The following is a 9,073-nucleotide window of genomic DNA, read 5'->3' on the forward strand; positions in this document are numbered from 1 at the left end:
TCTGGGTCATGATTCGGTGGAAGATCAATGCAAACAGGTGGCTTTTCCTTGTAAATTTTGGGTTTGCATGGCAGAAAGAACAGGAAAAAGGAAACTCTAAACTAGAAGTGAGAAAGTTGTGTCCCTCCAGATATTGGCTATGCTGGCTAGGGCTGCTGGGAGGTAGAGTCCAACAATGGCTGTAGTCCAGCATATTTACATGTAGCATAAATATCATCACATGAAGATACGATCCACTAGCAACCCCCCATGCAGAATAACACATGTCTATTACTAGGTGCCATTGTGTAATGCACAATACGCATTATACAGTACACAACGACAAAGTACAATATATGATGAACAACTGCAGTGCATAATACACAATGCAAAACAAATGCACAATGCAAATGGGTTAATGCAACACACAATAGGTAAATTGCAACTTCCAAAGACCAGGCATAAAGGAACATAACAGTCTGCACAACTCTACTTCCACAACTATCAGCAGAATACATCAGTTGTGCAATGATAAATTTTTGGCTCCATATGCCTATGACCCTAACTGAATGTCAGCCAATATTTAGAGGGCCACATGTTGCCCACTCCAGCCCTAAAGCAAGAACTCTTCTGTATTGAAATGTTGCACTGGTCAGCGGTCCCTGCCTTTCTACACAAATAGAGGAGGGGGGGGAATCAAATTATAATAATGCTTCACCTGCTCACCCCCTTCCCTGAAATATCAAAAACCTAGGTACCATAACTGGGACTGGAGGTGGGTGGGGAAAACTACCATCATGCAGCCTTCCAAATTTGTTGGCCTGTGAATCCCAGCAGCATAAAGAATGTGGAAAGTTGGCATACAATAGTATCTGGAAGAAGGCACAATTGCAACTCCTGTCCTATAGAAGATAAGCATAGGCCTTCTCAACTATTCAAACAAATGCATCTCTGGGGTTCAAGAGCAAATCTGCTTTAATGTATCTGAAGCTGAGCCTGTTGGACTTTGGTGTTTGGTGAAAAGTATTTTGAATTCTCAGCCAGATGGCTCTTTTGGTGCCTCTGGTCAAACTAAAAATCCCAGGACTCCATAGAACACAGCCATGACAGTTAAAGTGGGATCATAGAACTATAACTGTGTACTATGAAAGGTTCCTTGGTAGGGCATGAGAATTTTGAATGTTCCTCCCTAAACTGCAAATTCCAATATTCTATAGGTATTGCCATGAAATTAAAGTGGAGCCATAGCACTATAACAGTGTGGTGTGAAAGGGCTCAGGAACATCTCTGATACAGACTTCTGTTGAGACATACTGAGCAGGGTTTCTTTGCATTTTCTTTGTGATTTTTTTTGTGATCAAGTCATCCAGCCTCAGTTCTCTCCTCTGCAAGATAGCTGGAATACTCTGACCTTATATAGCATCATTTTGAAGAAAAACGAGATAAGGAATTGCACTCTTTAAAATGGCACAGTGCCCCCTTTGTAATGTAAGAAAAAGTTTTCAGATGCTCAACAGCTTCACAATTGCCAAAGGAGTGAATTCAAAACAAACAGGATTCTGAAATACAAAACTACAATCGTGGTTAGTAGTTTCCACTGCTGTAGAAACAACAGGGAAGGAAATGAATGTTTCAAATTAAGAAATAAGACATATAAATGTGTTTATTTGAATGGAAATTGCATATTGCTATGTCACAGTATACTAGTCTGGAAGACACCCAGGGATTATGATGATTGTATGAGGATACACACGCACATCACTAGAAGCCTCATTCAGAATAAAGAACTTTTGTGCTTTGAATAATCACTGGAAAGCTGAAAAAAGTTTGTTCCTAGAGTTACTTAACAAATTTGTTTTCTGTCAGTTTTGTTGCCATGAAATGCAGTCCATCCACCTCAATGAAATCTCACCTACTCAAACAAGCATTATGTATACTAGAGCCAGATATTGCATATGCCTTCTTTCCATGCTTGTTTGTGGTTCCTAGCCAACTCAAGAGCTCTTGATCTTGTAATGGTACAACAAATAGAAAAGGACAAACTGAGATGAAAAAAGATCATGAGTTGCCCTAGCTTCCTTGGAATTTGGTGTTCTTCCATTGGTCTACAATTTTCACTGTTGCCAGCTGGTAGGGCTGTTCGTTGTATGGCTTGGAAGAAAGGAGATGCAGTCCAGCACATCTGGGCTTAAATCCAGTTCTTGGTCTGAACTAGAGTAGATCCAATGAAACAATCAGAACCTGACAAATCAACACTTACTTGAGTTCCACTGATTCATTGTTCCACTAGTAATTAAGATTTAAGAGCTGGTGAACAGCGGTTTGGGAAAGGCTATTCAACACTATCCTCATGACTTGCATGGGTCAGCCATGGTGAAGCCCCCCCCCCCATCTCTCTGTGTGTTCAGTGGCCTATACTGGAACACATCTGGTGATGGTTTTTAAAAGGGGACCCTCCTTTCTTGATCTGAAAATGCATTATATGAGACTTTAGAATTGAGAGAGATACATTGGGCCCAAGCACCAGCAGAGAATACATCAGCCGAAATGTTACACAGAAAATAATTGAGATATTGCATGTACATACAGTGGGCTCTTGTTATCCACGGGGTTTTGGTTCCAGAACCCCCTGTGGATATCAAAATCTGTGGATGTTCAAGCGCCATTATATAGAATGGCATAGCAAAATGCTGACCCTTATATAAAATACAATCAAGGTTTACTTTTGGGATTTAAAAAAAATATATTTTCTAGCCATGGATGGTGGAATCCATGGATGCCAAACTCATGGACACAGAGGGCTGTATCAATGGCTATATAGTTAATATATTTAATATTCTACCTTTCTCCCAACATGGGACACAAAGTGCCTTCCAACAAGGCTAAAACAAGCTAAAGCTAAGAACCTGATAAGAAGGCACCATTAAACAAATTGTCATATTAAAATGTCATTAATTTTAACAAATAAAAAATCTTTTAAAATCATCATAAAGTTTTTTTAAAAAAAATACACATAAAATAGACTATACTGCCTCACAGTCTTTCAGTTAAGCTCAATGAGCATTGCTCTGACTTTCCATTTACTTCTCTTTCAACTGCTACAGCCATTTCTGGAAGCTCTTGTGCCAGGTTAGATTAAAAATCTCACAAGGAACAAGCCTTTCTTTCCTACAACCCCAAGCTTCCCTTCTGCCAGTTTTTTTCTTTTTGATTTTTTCTTCCATATTCTTCATGATTTGATTGCATGTTTATTCATCTTTGGTCAAGTGTGTGTGTTTGTGTGTGTTTTGTGGTGGCCCTTTTAGGCCTATAAGTCATGCAGCAGCAATATACCACTGCTGGGTTGTCACAGATCCTGTCTCCTTCATTTGGGAGCTAATCACTGGGGCAAGACTTTTAAAGATTGTCTTACATTTACCAGGAAAGACACCGAAACAGATGCTCACAATTTCATGTTGTCCTGTAGGGGAATGTACTCCAAGCAGCTGAGCAAATTCCCACAGAGGCTGCTGCCACATTAATATAGTTTGACCCTGCTTTAACTGCCATGGTTTCATTTGTAGTTTGTTGTGGCACCACTGCTTTCTGACAGAGAGAGCTAAATATCTCACAAAACGGCAATTCCCAGATTTCCATAGCATTAAACCATGGCAGTTAAAGGGTACAAATGGCATTAATTCTGTTGTGAAGGTGCAGTCTCTAGAGTCAGCTAGAGAAGAACAAAGAAGAGAATATGGTTCATCAACAGGTTTGCAGTGGAAGGAACAAGCATAATGCAAAAGCTGTTTCCTTCTGCCCCCTCATCACCACCCTTGGCCTCTGGCTTGGCAAGCTTTGGAGGCGGCAATGGAGTTCTCTTCTTTCAGTCTGTGCTTGGGAAAGAATTGGCATGGATAATATAGGGGAAACATAGCTTCCATCTTCAGCTTCAAAAATAAATTTGCTTCAAATCTGTGACGGTCACAGCTGACCTTTGCTTACAATACATGTGTGGAAATAAAGACACACTGAAAGAAGAACGAACCATGAACTTTGCCTGCTCCCAGTATTGAAAACATCTTGCATTAACAGTGATATCTGGAATGGCATTAGCATTAAAATAGCTTCATCCACTTTCCTCTGCAAAACTCCTACCAAAAAAAAATTTTTTTTAATCTATTTCACTCCATTTATTCAATTAATTTATTCAAACTTGGTGGAACTACCAACATGTTTGGAGAGAGACGTGCCTCTTTTAAATCAGGTTAATTTGCCAGTCACACAAACTGATCTGGCCTCTTTAGTCCTAATCCTAGCTCTGCATGCAGGAATCATGGTTAATCCAAGGGAAATGTGTTCTGCACATACTCAGAGGCATGCTCTGCTTTTGCTCTAGAGAAGAGCCTACCACTCAAAAGAGGTTTTGGCTACTCAACTGAGCTTAACTGAAGTGGGGGGTGCCACCAGAGCCTTTTCTTACCCTTCAAGAAGCCAAGGAGGGAAGAGAGTGGGAGAAGAACCTCTTCCTCCAGTCTCCCTCCTTCATGCACAGCCAGGAGCTTGTTTCCACCTTGCCCAGAGGTGCTTTACTAGCTGGACTACTGGTCCAACCATTACGGAGATCTGCTGCTGTCAAACAGCTGTGAGGGCTGTCCAGTGGTCTCCCACCCCACCATTGGACCCAAACCTGTTCTTGACAGCCCTGATAAATGCCTCACTTACATGCAGAGTGACTAACCTTGGAAGCAGTAGTCTGTTAAACAAGTCTTGAGTATAACATATACGTGCAATAAATTACGCCAATGCCACACATTCCTTCATCTGGGTGCTCTCTGTTGATAATAGCCATAAAGAAAGTATAATGGTGTTACCACAACATGTTGTCTCCTTGCAGGTAGTTTATAGATATAGCCATGTTAGTCTGGAATATCAGTATGGAAAGGGATCTTGTAACACCTTTTGAGACTGTATGAACAAAATTGTAGAATAAGCTTTCACAGACCGGGTCTACGAAATTCATGGAGGATGCATCTGAGGAAGTAAACCAAGTCTACAAAAGCTTATGCTATAACTTCATTTGTACAGTTAGTCTCAAAGGTGCTGCAAATCCCTTGCATACAAAATTCTCTCTCCACACTGTTGCTTTTGCACTACATCTTATTCAAACCTCCACCCACAACAACCTCACACAGTTTAAAATCTCACATTCTTTAAACTCTCTTTCCATCTTGAATTTTGAAATGACATCTCTGGAGGCATACCATGAGTGCTGCTGGGGACTGGTTCACCATCTCTAGCATAACCATAACTTTTATCCATGGTGCATGATACAGCAAGCTGTTCAAACTGGCCCTCAGCCAGGATGGTGAAAGTATTTTCAAAAGCTATTTAAATAACAGAGAAGAGATTCTAATCCACTTTATTGACTGAGTGAATGGAACTAGAGCTTAGTCATTATCTCTAATATGCATATAAGACAAGAGTGTCACAATAAACTCCTCTGATCACTATGTAAAGTGGCGTCTGATTATGGAACAGAAGTAATCTTTTCCTCACTGCCATGCTCAGTCATAGTAGTTTAGATATAAACAGTTTTACTGCAGGCTAAGCCAACATTAAACTTTATTAGCTTTGATGTTAAAAAGCAGAATGACTGATTAATCTGAAAAGGTCTCCTCAATGACCCACCAGAAGTAAGCAGGAATCAAGAGAGCTTGGAAACATTTCTTTTTTTAAGCTTCATCTCCCAGCAAAGCTTCATCTCCCACAAAGTGAATGTTGACTTAAGGATCCTAGGAACAGCTGCAAAAAGTAACTTCTCTGATCAACATTTACCTAGGAATACTGGCACAGGGAGTGGCAGCAGAGAAGGATTTTGAAGCCGTTCTTTGCCTCCACCAGTTTCCTGCAGGTCCCCGGTTGTACATCTTTATACTGCACATTCAGATTCTCTAAACTTTGTAGGTGTCTCCAAATGTTTAGTTTGACTACTGTTGGTTCACTTGTAATGTGTGCTCCAGAAACAAATGAATCATATATTTATCCGACAGACAGACAGACAGACGCTGCCCAAAATTTAATATATTGGGCCCTTGGTATCCCCTGGGATTTGGTTTCAGGACCCCCCCCCCCCCATGGATACCTAAATCCATAGATACTCAAGCCCCATTAAATTTAATACTATAGTACAATGGCGTCCCTTATATAAAATGGCAAAATCAAAGTTTGCCTATTGGAATTTATATACTGTATTTTTAAGGTATTTTCAAGCCGTCGATGCTTCAATCCATGGATAAAAAATCCAAGGATAAGGAAGACTGACTTTATCACACTTATGGATGTGTAATCTGGCATTAAACATCTGTAACTTATCTCTATGTACAATCTCTGCAGAGTCATGATCGTTCTACTAATGCACAATTGTAAGTTTCCCCAGCTCCCCACCTACTTTACTTGGCATCAGCCACACTGAAGAGGCTTATTCTGCTGCTACTTCAGGAGTGGATGGATGATGTTTCCCTCTCCCTCCTGCCAGCGAATAAGGCTATGACAATCAGAAACACAACACTTATGCATTTCCATGTTGCAGCCTTGCTCACAAGTGAGAGAGGTGTGGAAACATCAACACCTGTGCCAGGACAATGCCTAGTTACACCTACATAACTAGCCTAGGCAGAATTCTGCCCCCCCCCCTTTTTTTTTTAAAAGAAGTAAGTTACAAGCATATGCAGAACAGATTTTTCTTCAGGAAGTATTTTTCTCTGCACAACATACTGCTAAGTTGTGCTTTAAAAGAGATGCCTCACTGTCATGATTACCTACAAGCACACCCTGATGACTTCCCAAAAGAATGTTTGCACTGGAAGGCTGAAGTTTTCTGGTGCCAAACTAAAGTTCACAAGGCAATGATCCTGAACATAATAAAAGCTTAGTTCTCTGATGGAAGCATCTGGACCAACCAGGATGAGGTGACACTCCCTGTTGAACAGCATTAGACACCTACTCATCAACATTTCTAGATTATTTTTGTTGTGTCCCTGATGACTATCTCAGCCCCTTTCCCCACAACCTAGAATTGGACTCATCCATCCAGCTTCTCTGTGCTTCCAGCAGACTTGCTACACACTACAGCCTTTTTTGTACATAACAATCAGCAAAATCAATCATCACTCAATTCTCTATAGCGTGGTTCTCACACAGTGTACTCCCAGAACAGGACCTCCTTGAGAGAGATGAAGATTGAGGTCCACCAATCACAAAATGTTAGTGTAGTTTGTCATAAATCAGTGGCAGTTGGAGACAGTGATCAGCATAATCAGTAAGAAATTCCTGGTATCATTTTATGCTAGCACTGAAAGAGCCAAAATTCTCCTGCACCAATCTCAGAGTAGCAGAGAATTGTGTAGTTCAGCTTTCTTCAAGTGAAATACTGCTATTGGCCCTGGAGGTGTCATGACTCAGCCATACCATTTCAGGCAGAATTTACTAAACTAGGGGTTCTACGTTGAGAGGATGTGTTATTTTATATTGTTTCCTGTCTTTTCTATACCCCTCCTGAAATGTTCTTACTCATCCTTTGTCATATCTTCTCCTTTTTTTCTTAGATCGTACATCTCTACCAACCTGTTTCTTTCATCCCCTTTTGGAGCTTTTACATCTACTTCCTCCTATAACAGTTTCCCTCTTATCTCCTTTGTCAATATTCTATTTCCTCCTCCTCCACCACCACCACCACCACCACTACCACCACCATCAGATAGGGTTGTCATGTCTCATGGCACTGCCTGATTTTGAGGAATTGTTATGCTTCTCCCAGTCTCTGGGCAGGGAGATTAATTTCAGAGAAAGCAATGCCAGAAGAGAAAGACTGACTGGTATATTGATTGAACTTTTGAGTGTGAGGTGGCATTAAAGCCTTGGCACCTGCCTCTATCCATTTCCAGCTGATGCCAGGGTTCTCTGGCTTAGCACAAAAGTGCTTATTTATGTTGTGCTACTGTAATATTGGTGCACCAAAAAGACAGAGACAGGGAATGGAGAAGAGACATGGTGGGTATATGTATGTGTGTGTTTGTGTGTGTGTGTGTGTGTGTGTGTCTGTCTGTCTGTCTATCTATCTATCTATCTATCTATCTATCTATGCACACACACACACCACGTTAGAGTAATATGTCTTTAAATATTTTGATTGACACATGACATGTATTCTGTGAGGCAGCCACTGACTGCCAAATCATGAGCACACGGCATGATGCAAGGTTGCTACAGGACTACATCATGCTATGGGGACATTGAATGATGACTCATAGCCAACACTCTATTTAAGTGGACCAGGATGCTGTTGTCACTTGTCAGTTGTGAGTTGTGGCTTATTGTTGAAGCAGCAGGGTGTTGTTGTGGAGCTGGAAAGCAGACATTGGAGTTGATTGGAAGTCAGGAGTGTGTGTGTATATATGTACTGTATCATATTTTACACTTTGCAACCTGAAGATAAAAGCCTCCAGAACTTTGGATGAATCAACTGTCTGTGAGTTTTTCTTTTAAGTGTGAAAAGCGGTCAGTGCACTGCCAAAACCCGTCTCAATCCGCAAGGAGAGGAGGGCTTATTATTATTATTATTATTATTATTATTATTATTATTATTATTATTATTATTATTAAATTGTTAATACTAATAGCTGGAGGGTTTTGTTTTTGTACTTTGCTGTGTATATTATTTTGGTTGTAGCTGGGTAATTTCCCCCTCAGACTGTGCCAAGAGTTTAGGCTTTTATCCCACCTATATAGGCTTTCCTTGTTCTTCTCCTCTTTCCATTTCTGGACACACTAGCCATTCCATATAGAACAAAGCAGGGAGGAATACACCACTATTGCAACTCACAAGTCTTCTTGTTGCACAAGCCTGGCATCACAGGATGAAAGTGAACCTTCTAATGACATCATCTGCTCAGATTATCTTATCAGAAGACTCACTAGAGATCTTCTGGAGGCTCTGATGAATAATGTAATCATTTTGTATCTGCCTATTTAGGATATAGGAGATTATCACATGGAGAAAAAAAGATGCGAGAGAAGTGGGATGCTCCGGTTCTTATTGTGTGATTGCATGAAGATT

This window comes from Sceloporus undulatus, chromosome 1, assembly GCF_019175285.1.
Source record: "Sceloporus undulatus isolate JIND9_A2432 ecotype Alabama chromosome 1, SceUnd_v1.1, whole genome shotgun sequence".
Taxonomy (NCBI): domain Eukaryota; kingdom Metazoa; phylum Chordata; class Lepidosauria; order Squamata; family Phrynosomatidae; genus Sceloporus; species Sceloporus undulatus.